We start from the raw sequence: 13,818 nt of genomic DNA, 5'->3' as shown, positions 1-13,818 counted from the left end.
GGAATCGAGCGGGGAATCGATGCGGGAGAATTGAGCGGCAAAATCGAGCCATGTATGCCCAGCATAAGAGAGCGACCGTATCCAGTCCCGTTGGGACATGCAGTGGCTGGATAGTGTACTGGACTGGTTAAGGATTCTACCTCTGACACGGGCAACTTGGGTTCGTGACTCCCTAATGTTGCTACTGCCTATAGAGTGTGATCTAGTTGGTTGGCTGGCTACAGATCTGGTGCTTTGTGTCCGCCAAGAGAAAAGCACAATATAAATGTTATTTGTCTTGTCTTGTCACCTGCCTCAAGTAATTAGTTGCCCGTATTGCAACCCACTTTTGTTAGTAGCTTCTTTTTTATTTTATACACTATCCATTAGCTACTAACATGTTGCACTATTTGGGCTCCCGTTGTCTCTGTGTCTTTTTTCCTCAGGGTGCCAAGACACCCCACTCTTCTACATTTTTCATACTGCACTAGTGCAGCTTCCCTTGGTAAAGTCTGTTATCTCTATATAGTTGCCTTGCTAGGGCCAGACTAAATGAAGAGCTGTTTCCAGTGTTGGACCGAAAAGTTGAATTGGATGACCCTTATAGGGCCCCTGTACTGACTTTGAGCTAAATAAACTAATCACAGCCACATGTTGCCACAGGGCTGAAAGAGCAAGAAGGACCTGACCAATTACTTCTTTGAGAAGTTCTTATATGCTAACACAGTAAACAAACCCGCTTGATCTGTTCTGCAACAGAGGCTAGGCAGGAACTTTCCATTATACATGCCTTTGGATCTTATTACACATCCAAAGGGCTTCCCCAACGGTGTGCTTATACCCCTGACTGGAGTTTCAGCTTGAGTTTGGGAACAGCAAAGGGTACAGGGGAAGGAATGAAAGGGGTAAGTCCTCAAACCATTGGGCCTCTCCAAAGTGTTCTCTTTGTGCTGAGTGTGCTGTCAATGTATTACTAAAGATCTGTGTCCAAATTTTTCTTTAAACTGTGCAGTTGGGTGTCGCCAAATAGGGAATATCTCTGCCTCTGGCATCCTATATAATAAAACCCATGTCCCTGCGCCCTCTTGTGTGTCCCTGTGTTTGTACGTTTAGCCTAGCACTCATGCATGGCACGTGGGCGGACTTGGAACAGCAGGAGGCGGGCAAGTGTGCGCGCGACGGGGAGCACGGCTGTGCAACTGCATCGCGTGGCCATTGCAGGGAGAGAAGGGGATGAGAGGGTTCGCCACACAGCCTTAGCGCCCGTTTTGTAACGGGTGGGCTGATTTTTATTAAGGAATAAAAGTAACCTGTTTACAATTGAAATGTTGAGTTATTTGAAGCCTCTGTGAATCTGGGTGACAAGTGTAGCCAGTAGGGATGGTGATGCCGAGGAGAACTCATGGAGAAGCATGTGATCAGTTTTATTTGTAAGGCTCTGATTTGCTGGTCATGATCATGTGTTAACCCAGGAAGTTGTCACAGCAAATCAGAATCTTACAAATCTATCAGCTGATCAAAATGATCACATGCTTCACCATGAGTTCTCCTAGGCATCACCATCCCTAGTAGCCAGTATGTGGTGCAAGCAAGTACTACACCAATGGGCATGATAACCTTATATGAACTAACAATGGGGGTAGGGGAGCTTTAAAACTCACCGGCCTTTATAGAGAGGTTGAAGTTGCTGTGTTTACTTTGCTGTAATTCTCTGTCTGTAACACTTTCCAAACAACGCCATACACAAGCTAGTAGGGGAATAATTAGAAAACCATACAACAACATCTGATTGCGGTGTTGCTCTACCAGTTTTGTACAAACTCATTTCTAACAATGTTGGAGCACTGTGGATAACAGAATGTTATGATTTGCTAATTATTGAAGCCCTACAGGTAAATGAAAATTGTACAAACCCAACATTAAATATTTAAAGTCATACATTTTAATATTTTTTTTTAAATAAGCTTATGTCACAGGAGCCCTCAGTGGCTGACCGCCCTTAGCCTTCTAAACGGTGCCAGCGCACAGATCGTGCGAACTCTGGTCGCAGTCAATGCGCAGGAACCGTTAAGAATTAGCCGCAGACAACTCAGAAGGGAGCCTGTGAGACACGGGTGATTACAACGTCACCCACTGGTTCAGAGTAAACTGCCACCACCGCGGTTACTATGGGACCGTGGGGCCCACTAACTGACTGACTAATCCTGCGAATAAAACGGTTAAACACACGATATTCTGTCTAGCCAACAACAAACAAACAGTAGCGTATCTTCAGAGACCCGGGATCAGTTCTGTGTGTGCTGATAAGCAGGGTAGCGAAACAGTGAATGACTTGGGGAAAGTCGTTTATTCACGCAATATAAATAATTAATATATACAGACAATTATGAAAATCAACAATTATGAAAACAGTAATAGCCAGTATGAAAAATAAAAGAAGGGAGAAAAATACTTAGTTCCTGGAAAGATGTCCTTATTGTGGGAAGAATCATAAAGTCCTTGGTTTCAAAGTCCAGAGTTCAGACCAGGTGGATGCCAGCATATCCTCAAGCTGGCATCTGATGAGTGCAAGATGGTTCAGTGTGGAGGACCCTGAGTTTGGCTCCTCTCCCATTCTTATGCCCCTGATTCAGTAGGAGGAAGTGAGGGCGGGCCCACACACCCCCTTAGAACATGAGATGAGTCCTGCCCTTGTCCTGGAGACCAGAAATCATGCCTTAACCATATATGGGCTCTATCTCACAGAACCGTACAGGTCAGGGCAGATTTACTAATATTTTCAGGTCTGCCTCGATGTACCCAGCAGTCTGATACCAAACATGAGGGGTGGGACCCCTGTGGTACCATTAGGGCACTGTTGAACTGCCTAACGGGCAGTCTTTACCTCAGAAGGTTCTGAAATGTTCTCAGAACCAACGCCAGGCAGGGCCCTACCTGCTCTGTTAGTTTGGAGGGTCTGCCAGCCTGGCAACACAGAAAATATGATACATATAGCAGTTTATGGAATATGAGAGACCCCTGGGATTTATACCAGGTCATTCCCAGGCAAAGGTTCTTTGAAGTTGGCAGCAGCAAGCCACATGTCGGCTCCCTGCTGGGAAAAGGAGTCGGAGTGTCTGAGTTTCCTCACTCTAAATTGGTTCTGTCATGGTGTTTGTCACCTTATACCTGATGGATGGGCCATCAGCACAGCTTGAAGCCAGGGACTCTCTGGGCCCAGGCTCATTAGCATATCAAAAGGGCCAACCAGCATTTAGGCTGGGGCTCTCTCTCTGCTGAGAAAAGACTGCAGCTGCCCCTACACACTCAACCCGGATTGTATCGATTTGAAGCGCAATCGATGCAGGAATCGAGTGCGATCGTTCTTTTCTTCACGGGCGGTTCCAGGACGCGCCTGCGTCCCCGCAATCGTCCGTGACAGCCCTCCCCCTTGTCCGTGGCTTAGCCACTCATCCGCAAGATGTGTGGCGGCGCCGCTAACCTGGCTGACGGGCCTCGAGTTGCCGGTACGGCGGGAAAACCTATTGGAGCCTGTGGCTCGGTTCCCCTGGACCGGTCGCGGTCTGCTACCCGCAGGGTTGACCCAACATGGACCGTTCTGGACAGGGCGTTGGCGCCACTGCAGTCGGACGTGGTGCCTGCCGGGACTGCTGACAACGGGCAGTGGGTTGGTTAGGTCAACAGCCAGCCCACGCAGGGTTCCCCTGCTGAGTGGCTGTGGACCTAAGGGAACCCCGCGGGAATCCCTGGACCTTCCCAGCTCCTGACAGACGGCACATGCCCTGCAGTAGTTTGCTACATCCCTGTTCATCCGGGGCCAATAAAACTGGTTCCGAATACCGGCAAGTGTCTTGCGGACCCCTGAGTGCCCTGTCAGAGGATTACCATGTGCGGATTTCAGCACATGTCCCCTGAACGCACTCGGGACCACAAGCCATTTGGTATTCGCGTGGGATCTACCTGTAGGGGGCTGTACAGACTCACTGTACAGTCTCCCACCTTCCCAGTACACCTTGAAAGCGGCCCCGTCTGCGAGGGGCTCAGCGGCTTGCTTCCTGAGCACCTCCAGGCTTGGGTCACTTTGTAGTGCGGCTGAGAATACGGCGCTGTCAGTTTCAGCCAACTGGCTCATGTCACACGAGGCCAGCGGCTGAAAGGTCTCATCCCTGCGGTCAGAGGAGGGGGAGGAGGCCGGAACCCCCTCCACCTGTTCTGAGCTCGGGTTCTGAGCAGTGCAGCTGCGCGGTACTGCTAGCACAGGTACACTGTCAGAATGGCACAGACGGGCATTACTCAAATCATCATTGCATGCAGTAATGACATTGACAGGTATAGACATTTTTTCATTACAGACAGGTTGTACAAGAAACTCAGGTACAGTTACAGCATCATCACAACAGACAGCCTGTACATCAAACTCAGGTGCCTTTGAAGCAGGCACTATTGAACCTGGTACCCTTGAACTGGGCACATTCAACCCACCTCCCCCTGGTGCTCCCCCAAGTGTATAAAGTACCTGGTGGTGGGTGGAGAGTCCGTCTCCTTCCGTGAGCGACAAGGCGGTCGTGGCAGGTTCATAGTAGGACACAAGCTTGCCCAAATCAGTCCCCAGCAACACAGGGACTGGGAGATCCTTCATAACCCCAACAACCCTTTCGTGGACCCCTCCCACTCCCCAATCCAGCTTCACTCTTGCGTGGGCTATGTGGAAAAGGGTGCCCTCTACTCCAGTAAGGGCAAGGGATCGGCTGGAGCTGATGCTCTCCTTTGGCACAAGATGTGAGTGAACTAACGTGATGTCAGCTCCGGTGTCTCGAAATCCGGTGACAACTTTGCCGTTCACTATAACAAGTTGCTGCTGGTCGGTTCGGTCGCGGATTTCCTTTCCGTGGGCAAACAGGACAAAATCTGATGATCCAGGCTGTGGTTCGCTGGCGGGTTGCCTCTGCTGTGGGTGAGGTGCAGGTGATGCAGAGGATCCAGGTGCTGGTGGTGTCTGTCTCCGCTCCGGACAGTCGAATTTCATGTGTCCGGGCTGGCGGCAGTAGTGACAGGTGACCTCTCCAGGCGCTGCAGGCCTGGGTGCAGCAGCTGCGCTGGGTGGCCTCTGTGGCGGACGGCTCACAGGGGCAGGAGGGTCTGCCGAGGTATTGGGCTGACCTCCTCTCCAGCTGGATGGGACAGTTCTGCGGGTATCAGCCACCCGGGTAGTTGCAAAAGTCTCAGCAAGGTCTGCAGCGACAGTGGCTGAAGCCGGCCTGCGTTCTAACACAAACTGTCGTACATCAGCAGGGCAAATGTTCAGAAATTGTTCGAGGACTATCAAGTCCTCCAGGACGCCATAAGACCCTATTGGTGAGGCCTAGCGTCCACTGGCGGAGTGTGGTGAGCAAGCTGCTGACCACATCTCGGTACGAATCAGAAGACTTTTTCTGCCAGGCCCTGAACTTTTTCCGATAGGCTTCTGGCGTCAGCTGGTACTTAGTAATGATAGCGTCTTTTATAGCAGCATAATCATTATCCTTTTCCGCAGGCAATTCTGCGAAAGCATCAAGCGCTTTGTAGCGCAGCAAAGGTGTCAGATGTCTGGCCCACTGGTCTTGGGACAGACGATACTGACGGCATGCTTTTTCGAAAGATCGCAAAAACAAGTCAATGTCTGTGTCTTTCTCGATATTAGCAAATGTAAATTTTGCACTTACGGGTGCTGCAGCTCCTTCAGCAGGGAGGCTGGGCGGTGAACTCCGGCTGGCCTGTTGAACCTTTGCCATGTTGAGCTCATGCTGTCGTCTCTCCCGCGCCTCTGCGGCATCCCTCTCCGCGTGGCGTTCTGCAGCAGCAGCCTTGCGTTCTGCAGATTGGCGTTCCCGCTCCTCGCGGGCTTCCATGTACTGCATGTACTTTTCCAGGTCAGTCTCCATCAGCTTTTGTAATGCCTGCTGCATTACCGGGTCAGCACCCATGGACAGTCCAGTACTGGCCAGTTCCGGGCGAGTAATGTCAGAAACTCTGGGATTGGGGTCCATACTGACAGTCTCTGGCGTAACTGTTGCAACAGGGCCCGCAGGATGCTCAACCTCTGTACGCCTAAGATCTTCAGCCTCTGGTTCCCCTTGATTGTCAGATGGGCTGGTATCCACCTCAGCGGACACTCCCGGCTCCCGCAGTTGCTGGGCATCCCATCTGGACAAGTCTGCTATCAGGTCCCGTTTTGTCTTGCGGAGGATGCCAATGCCCCTCTCTTCGCAAAGATTTTCCAGGTCTGCTAGGCACATGTTCTGGTAGTTCCCGGACATTTCCATGCCAAATAAAATAAAACTTTGGGGAAGGGGTACTGGCTACACAGTCTCTCTGTATATATAAAAAATATATTGCCTTCCAGCTACACCAACGAATTAGTTCGTTTCTCGATAGCGCTAGCGCTATCGCAGATACTTTCAGCACAACACAGATCCCAACCGCTGCCTAACACTGTCACATGAGCCCTCAGTGGCTGACCGCCCTTAGCCTTCTAAACGGTGCCAGCGCACAGATCGTGCGAACTCTGGTCGCAGTCAATGCGCAGGAACCGTTAAGAATTAGCCGCAGACAACTCAGAAGGGAGCCTGTGAGACACGGGTGATTACAACGTCACCCACTGGTTCAGAGTAAACTGCCACCACTGCGGTTACTATGGGACCGTGGGGCCCACTAACTGACTGACTAATCCTGCGAATAAAACGGTTAAACACACGATATTCTGTCTAGCCAACAACAAACAAACAGTAGCGTATCTTCAGAGACCCGGGATCAGTTCTGTGTGTGCTGATAAGCAGGGTAGCGAAACAGTGAATGACTTGGGGAAAGTCGTTTATTCACGCAATATAAATAATTAATATATACAGACAATTATGAAAATCAACAATTATGAAAACAGTAATAGCCAGTATGAAAAATAAAAGAAGGGAGAAAAATACTTAGTTCCTGGAAAGATGTCCTTATTGTGGGAAGAATCATAAAGTCCTTGGTTTCAAAGTCCAGAGTTCAGAGTTCAGACCAGGTGGATGCCAGCATATCCTCAAGCTGGCATCTGATGAGTGCAAGATGGTTCAGTGTGGAGGACCCTGAGTTTGGCTCCTCTCCCATTCTTATGCCCCTGATTCAGTAGGAGGAAGTGAGGGCGGGCCCACACACCCCCTTAGAACATGAGATGAGTCCTGCCCTTGTCCTGGAGACCAGAAATCATGCCTTAACCATATATGGGCTCTATCTCACAGAACCGTACAGGTCAGGGCAGATTTACTAATATTTTCAGGTCTGCCTCGATGTACCCAGCAGTCTGATACCAAACATGAGGGGTGGGACCCCTGTGGTACCATTAGGGCACTGTTGAACTGCCTAACGGGCAGTCTTTACCTCAGAAGGTTCTGAAATGTTCTCAGAACCAACGCCAGGCAGGGCCCTACCTGCTCTGTTAGTTTGGAGGGTCTGCCAGCCTGGCAACACAGAAAATATGATACATATAGCAGTTTATGGAATATGAGAGACCCCTGGGATTTATACCAGGTCATTCCCAGGCAAAGGTTCTTTGAAGTTGGCAGCAGCAAGCCACATGTCGGCTCCCTGCTGGGAAAAGGAGTCGGAGTGTCTGAGTTTCCTCACTCTAAATTGGTTCTGTCATGGTGTTTGTCACCTTATACCTGATGGATGGGCCATCAGCACAGCTTGAAGCCAGGGACTCTCTGGGCCCAGGCTCATTAGCATATCAAAAGGGCCAACCAGCATTTAGGCTGGGGCTCTCTCTCTGCTGAGAAAAGACTGCAGCTGCCCCTACACACTCAACCCGGATTGTATCGATTTGAAGCGCAATCGATGCAGGAATCGAGTGCGATCGTTCTTTTCTTCACGGGCGGTTCCAGGACGCGCCTGCGTCCCCGCAATCGTCCGTGACAGCTTATTTTGAATTTGATGCCATAACATGTTACAAACAAATATAAGACAGGGCTAAAAAAGACTAAAAAAATTGTGTGATGCATTGTGCATCTCACAACTTATCAGGTTGCTTGGCAACAGATCAGTTACATGAGTGGATGTAAAAAGAAGTTAAGTCTCTCAGAAGTAAACATGGGTAGGGGTAATCTGTGAATTTCATCATCTATAGTAGACAATATAATTACAAGATTTCTAGAAATCCAGAGAAACCACTATGCGCAAAGGACAAGGCCAAGAGCCAAAGTGAGATGGCTGAGATGTTCGGGTCTTCAGGTGACTCTGCATGGACTCAGAACACTTACTAAAACCACGGTCACTTATAAAAACACAGTTCACAGCTGCATCCACAAATACAAGGTAAAACGCTACCATGCCAAGAAGACACTCTGTGTAATCCAGAAACACTGCTGCCTTCTCTGGGCCCTAGCTCATTTAAAGAGTACCTCTGGAAAAATGTCATAGCCTGCCCTGACAGCCTCTGCCATAATGATGACAGATCGGGAAGGAGGGGGGTCTCAGACATAAATAATTTCCTGATCTGACATTATCGGGTCATAGGTTATGCTCCACCCCCCTCCTTGGCAGTACAGTCACATCCATGTTTCAGAAGACTGACAAAGCTCGTTGGAAACTTCCATCTGCATTGCTGAGGCCTGCTCCCAGCTTGACAGCCACCAATTAGGTTGCACCTTCTGAGCTGGGGGGCAGCCGTGGCAACGCAGATGGGCGTGGCCACAGCCTTGGCAGAATTTTTTTTTAAAGTTTGCCACGAACATAATATTGAGGGGACAGAGTGATCATCTTCCTAGAGGGATGATGCCTGACAGGTATTTAATTCCTGACACCCCCCTCCCCCCCCGCCAATCCTCCACCATTTTCTCTGAAGGTACTCTTTAAAGGGAACCTGAACTGAGGGGTAAATTTATAGAGGCTGCCATAATTATTTCCTTTTAAACAATACCAGTTGCCTGGCAGTCCTGCTGATCTCTTTGGCTTCAGCAGTGTCTGAATCACACACCTGAAACAAGCATGCAGCTAATCTTGTCAGATTTTTGTGAGAAACATCTACTCTGCCTATGGCAAACATATTAGAGGCAGAGGATCAGCTTGACAGCCAGGCAACTGGTATTCTTTAAAAGGAAATAAATATGGCAGCCTTCATATCCTTCTCACTTCAGGTTCCCATTAAGATGAACTGAGACAAAGTTGACAACTTTCCTGTGGTCTAACAAATCAAAATTTTAAAATGCTTTTTGTAAAGTAGATGATGGTGTAGTTTCCAGGTAAATTGGAAAAAGACCATCTAGCAGCTTGTTATCAGTGTACAGTCAGCTTTCAGGAGCATTTATGCTCGACATGGGTGGCTTACACAGCTGGGAAGGCACCATTAATGCTGAATTATGTACTGTATACAGGTTTTTCATCGAAATATGCTGCCATCCAGATGACACATTTTTGAAGGAAAGCTTTGTTTATTTCAGAAAACAATGCTTAAGGGGTCTCTGTCCATATTACAGCAGCATGACTCCATGGCAAGGCGCTAAAGTGGCCAGCCTGCAGTCTAGACCTGTAAAGTCAAACTGAGGCCAACACAACATAATCCAATAATTACAGGTTTTCTGTTTATTAATCCAGAATGTGCACCCAGTGAAACATTTGGCGGATTATGAAATGAAAAATACGACAAAGAAATCCTCAAACCATTTAGCAGCTGAAATCTTACATCAGGCAAGAACGGGAGAACATTGCTCTTTCACAGCTACAGAAATTGATCTCCTCAGATCACAGGCGTTTATAGACTACTGTCAAAATAAAATGTGCTGAAGTCATCAAAATGTATATATATATATATATATATATATATATATATATATATATATATATATAATATATTTTTTAAAGACTGTGTGCCTGCGTCGGGGATGCATTAGAATGTGCGCACGTGTGCACATTGACTATGACGAGAGGGGAGCATGGTCACAAAGAAGCTGACACAGCATACAGTGCATGTGCAGCGACCAGGTCAAAGGACACTGACCATGTAGGATACTGGAACGGTTTACAGGCAAACAGAGGGAAATGCAGCCACAAGGGAGGAGCGGTAAGAGACTGCAGACCTCCCCATACAGTAACATAGTGTCTGATTTTCTATACCCCTCAAAGTATAAGACATCCTCGAAAATAAGCCCTAGCACATCTTTTGGGGGAAAAATTATTATAAGACAGTGTCTTATTTTTGGGGAAACATGATACTAATAGTTCTCACTTTCAGGAAATCCATCTTTGTACTATCTTCAATTAAATACAAGGTTTACACAATTTGTAGATCATTGCATTTATTTCCATACACAGCAGTCAAACTTTTGGGGGAAGAAGGGTTGTACTGTTGTACACCTGCTGATGGACACAGTGTCCTGTCAATGCAGATATACTGCCGCTTCTGATTATTATATCAGTTGCACAAAATACGTTGAAGTTTTTCAAGTAACTAGTGATGGCTATGCAAATACCGTATTTCAGGCAGATTTGTTGAAAATGATCAAATTGGACTGCAATACTGTCCCTGTCCCCTTTTGACTTGAATAACTCACCTGGATCAAGCATGCAGATCCTACACATGTCTTCCATGCCCTCTGATATTACTATATACTTACATGTACCGTATGTTTATAAGTTACATACAGAAGATCCTATACACATCTTCTGATATAGTTACATGTATATTTTTAAGTTTACCGTACATTTTAAAAAATAATACTGCAAAGTTAATTTCACTTAATCACATTTAGATCATTTTATCTAGCTAAAAAAGACAAAAACAAACCTCTTAAAATATATCTGATAAAAATCACATGTATTAAATGAAAAAATAAGAAAATGAACGATTTAAAACAATTTGGAGTGTTATACCTCACGTCTACAATAGCCTGCGATCTACTCCTGTCTACATAGCGGTGTAATTCCACCCTCTTCCCAATTCTGCATTACATAGCAGCAACTATTGGTTGATCAGGAATCAGCACATGCAGCCTCCTCGCCCACAGACAAGACATTACATAGCTGCACAGCAGAAAGGAACTGACAATGTCATTTGTACAGTGATAGTAGAACAGATGATAATATTCCCATTCACAAGAGGCATTCTTTGTCACCTACCTAGCTCCTGCCAGCGAGCACAGGTCTTCTTCATTCACACTATGAAGACAAAGAACTCAACGCTGATCCATGACAGAAATATAAAGGTGCACCATGCTGCCAAAGCCAATACATTCTATTTGTCAAGCAAAAATCATCTTATGCAAAATATAAACAAGAATGTTCATTTGGATCCAGTAAAAATAGCAGCGCTGGGATAATTAACCCTTTGTATGGACTGTAGGGTGTGGGTGTGTGACGAGCGGAGCATTCAGAGTGCATTGGATGGCTTCCCTGTTCGTCACCTCCAGTCTGCATACAATAGAAGGAATAGTAACCAGTTTGTGTGTGATTGTGGCTGAGCTGGGGGAATGCTAGTCACCCTAGCAACTGCCCCCTGCAGGGAATACACACAGGAAACAGTACAGCATTCATGCCTAGCCAGAGGCAGAGAACAGGCTGTTTAAAAGCTGCACTTATACTTACATCCTCACAGACATGGCATAGTGGCATTCCTCTCAGAAGGCTGAGCTGGAGACTGTGTGCCTACTTGGCTACTGCAGACATGTGCCAGCCTAATGGGGAGGAGGTGACACATGCTATGTTCTCTATTACACATGTAGCAGCGACACTTATTCCCCAGACATGCAAACAATACTTTCTCTCACTGACTTGATGTCCCGCTTTTTACGCAAAAAAAGGAAAATAAGCATGCCATACCTGTTAACATGCTGGCACTACAGAAATCTTGAGCAGAATCCAGCCACGCCTGTAGGAGCAGGATAACTGCATTGCCACTTCATAGTGCTGCACAGAAACGAGGGGAGGAAAATAACACAGTTTCAGCATTTGGTTGAGTCTGTGCTAGGGATATACAAGCATCTACTGTAAATAAAAATAAAACAGTCCATACATGATGCATTCTTTATTATATAAATTTAAACCTGGTACACACGATGCATTTTCCCACCAGATTGGTCAAATCGATAATTTATGAGAGCTCCGATATGATTTCTGATCTTTTTTTTGATTGATTTTCTGATCACTTCTATACAAAATCTATCAGAAAAAAACAAACGAAAATCAGATCGGACCTGTCGGAAATGATCGATTTGGGTGTACCAGGCATTACCTCTTCTATGTAGTATGAGAGCTTACTTATGCTGGGTACACACAATGCGTTTTCTCTGTCCATTTTCTGTCCATCCGATCGATTTCCGATTCGATTTTCCGATCGATTTCCAATTCGATTCTCCTATCTTTTCTTATCTATTTCCATTCACTTCTATGAGAAATCGATCAGAAAAAACAATCGAAAATAAGATTGAACATGTCAGAAATTATCTAGCGAACCATCTATCTAACACAAAATTGTATTGTGTGTACCTAGCATTAAACAACCTGTTCAAAGCTATCACAATCTGTTGACTATGGACGATCAATGAGATGCAAATATTTTCAAGTTCATTCAAATTTGTATGCAAATATATGCAGCTTGAAAATGGACCAATCAGTTTAAATCTGGGTTTAAATTGATGGGTCTATTTTCAAATTGCATATATTTGCATAAAAATTTACATACATTTGCATCAACTTAGAAATATTTGCATCTCACCGATCATCCCTACTGTTGACCCTTATACCATATACATGTGGTAAGATTATAAAATCAAGTTTGTATAATATATGGTCACCTTAAGAATAATTATTTAATATATTTACTGTACATAATACTAATAGTGTGACTTTTGTCAGAAGATTTTACTAGTTAATGCACCTGACCTGAGGTGAGACCGTTAATTTGGGCACTGGGACCAAACGTAAAATTAGGCGTTGCCATTGGCCTCAAAGTAAATTGTGTGTGTCAAGCCAAGTGATTAATTTTGACACTGGATTTGGTCTTTGTATAGCTGAACTCTGGCTTTCACGCGGCAGGGTCAACAACTGGTGCAGGGGTTTGGGGCATAACTATAGCCCCGCAGATAAAGAGGGGCCTACCTCTCTCCCCCACTGCTCTACTCTACTATTGGATGAGGGGGAGAGAGGCAGGCCCCTCTGTACCTGCGGGGGCTATAGTTATGCCCCAAACCCCAGCACCAGTTGTTGACCCTGCCGCGTGAAAGCTATCGGTTCTGGGTATGCTTGTCTCCTCTTCACATAGCAGTGTACAGCAGTGTTCTATGTAGGCTCCCGATATCATGTCACATAACATGGATGGGGGAGAAAGCGGGGAGCTACCTTTACTGGGGGTTAATTTGGCTACGTATACTGGGAGTGGTTATCTATACTGGGTGGCTAATCTGGCTACCTATAATGATGGGCTATCTTTACTGGGGGTTAATTGGGTTGGCTTTCTGTACTGGGAGAATACCCATACTCCTAGCCCTTTTTGCTACCTATACTATGGGGCTAATTCAGGCTACCTACACTGTTGAACATCTAGCTACCTATACTGAAACCCCTCTTGTTACTTATACTGGGGGATTACATCAGGATACCTGCACTGGGGGCTCATCAGGCTACCCATAGTAGGGCCCCCTCTGCCTACACATACTGGGTGTACTTCTAGTTACCTATACACTGGCTACCTATACTGAGAAAGGGGGGTATTTAATACTGGAGATTATCTCTAGCTACCTATACTGATGGCTACCAAGGGCACAAAGGTACCTTTTTTGCTCTTTTGCCACACTTTGACTACTCATACTAAGCGGTTTGTTGTTAGGCTGGTCA

The 13,818-nt window shown here is 46.3% G+C and overlaps 1 protein-coding gene across 4 annotated transcripts in view; it reads right to left on the bottom strand.

Moving 5' to 3' along the window:
* The window catches only part of CDKL2 (cyclin dependent kinase like 2), a 95,595-nt gene that overhangs the window by 71,586 nt on the left and 10,191 nt on the right, over positions 1-13,818 (bottom strand). Inside the window, exons 2-3 of one of the 4 annotated variants that reach the window (XM_068233053.1) lie at positions 12,244-12,370; positions 11,806-11,892 (exon numbers count right to left, since the gene is read on the bottom strand). The gene's annotated coding sequence lies outside the window, so the exon portion shown is untranslated. Of the gene's footprint in view, positions 1-11,106; positions 11,445-11,571; positions 11,607-11,805; positions 11,893-12,243; positions 12,371-13,818 lie in introns of those variants that run through there. The other 3 variants (XM_068233062.1, XM_068233072.1, XM_068233044.1) reach the window with 3 other exon arrangements.

This window comes from Hyperolius riggenbachi, chromosome 1, assembly GCF_040937935.1.
Source record: "Hyperolius riggenbachi isolate aHypRig1 chromosome 1, aHypRig1.pri, whole genome shotgun sequence".
In the NCBI taxonomy this organism is placed as follows: Eukaryota; Metazoa; Chordata; class Amphibia; order Anura; family Hyperoliidae; genus Hyperolius; species Hyperolius riggenbachi.
Note: the sequence above shows the minus strand (reverse complement) of the source record. Positions and strands in the feature narration are given on the sequence as shown.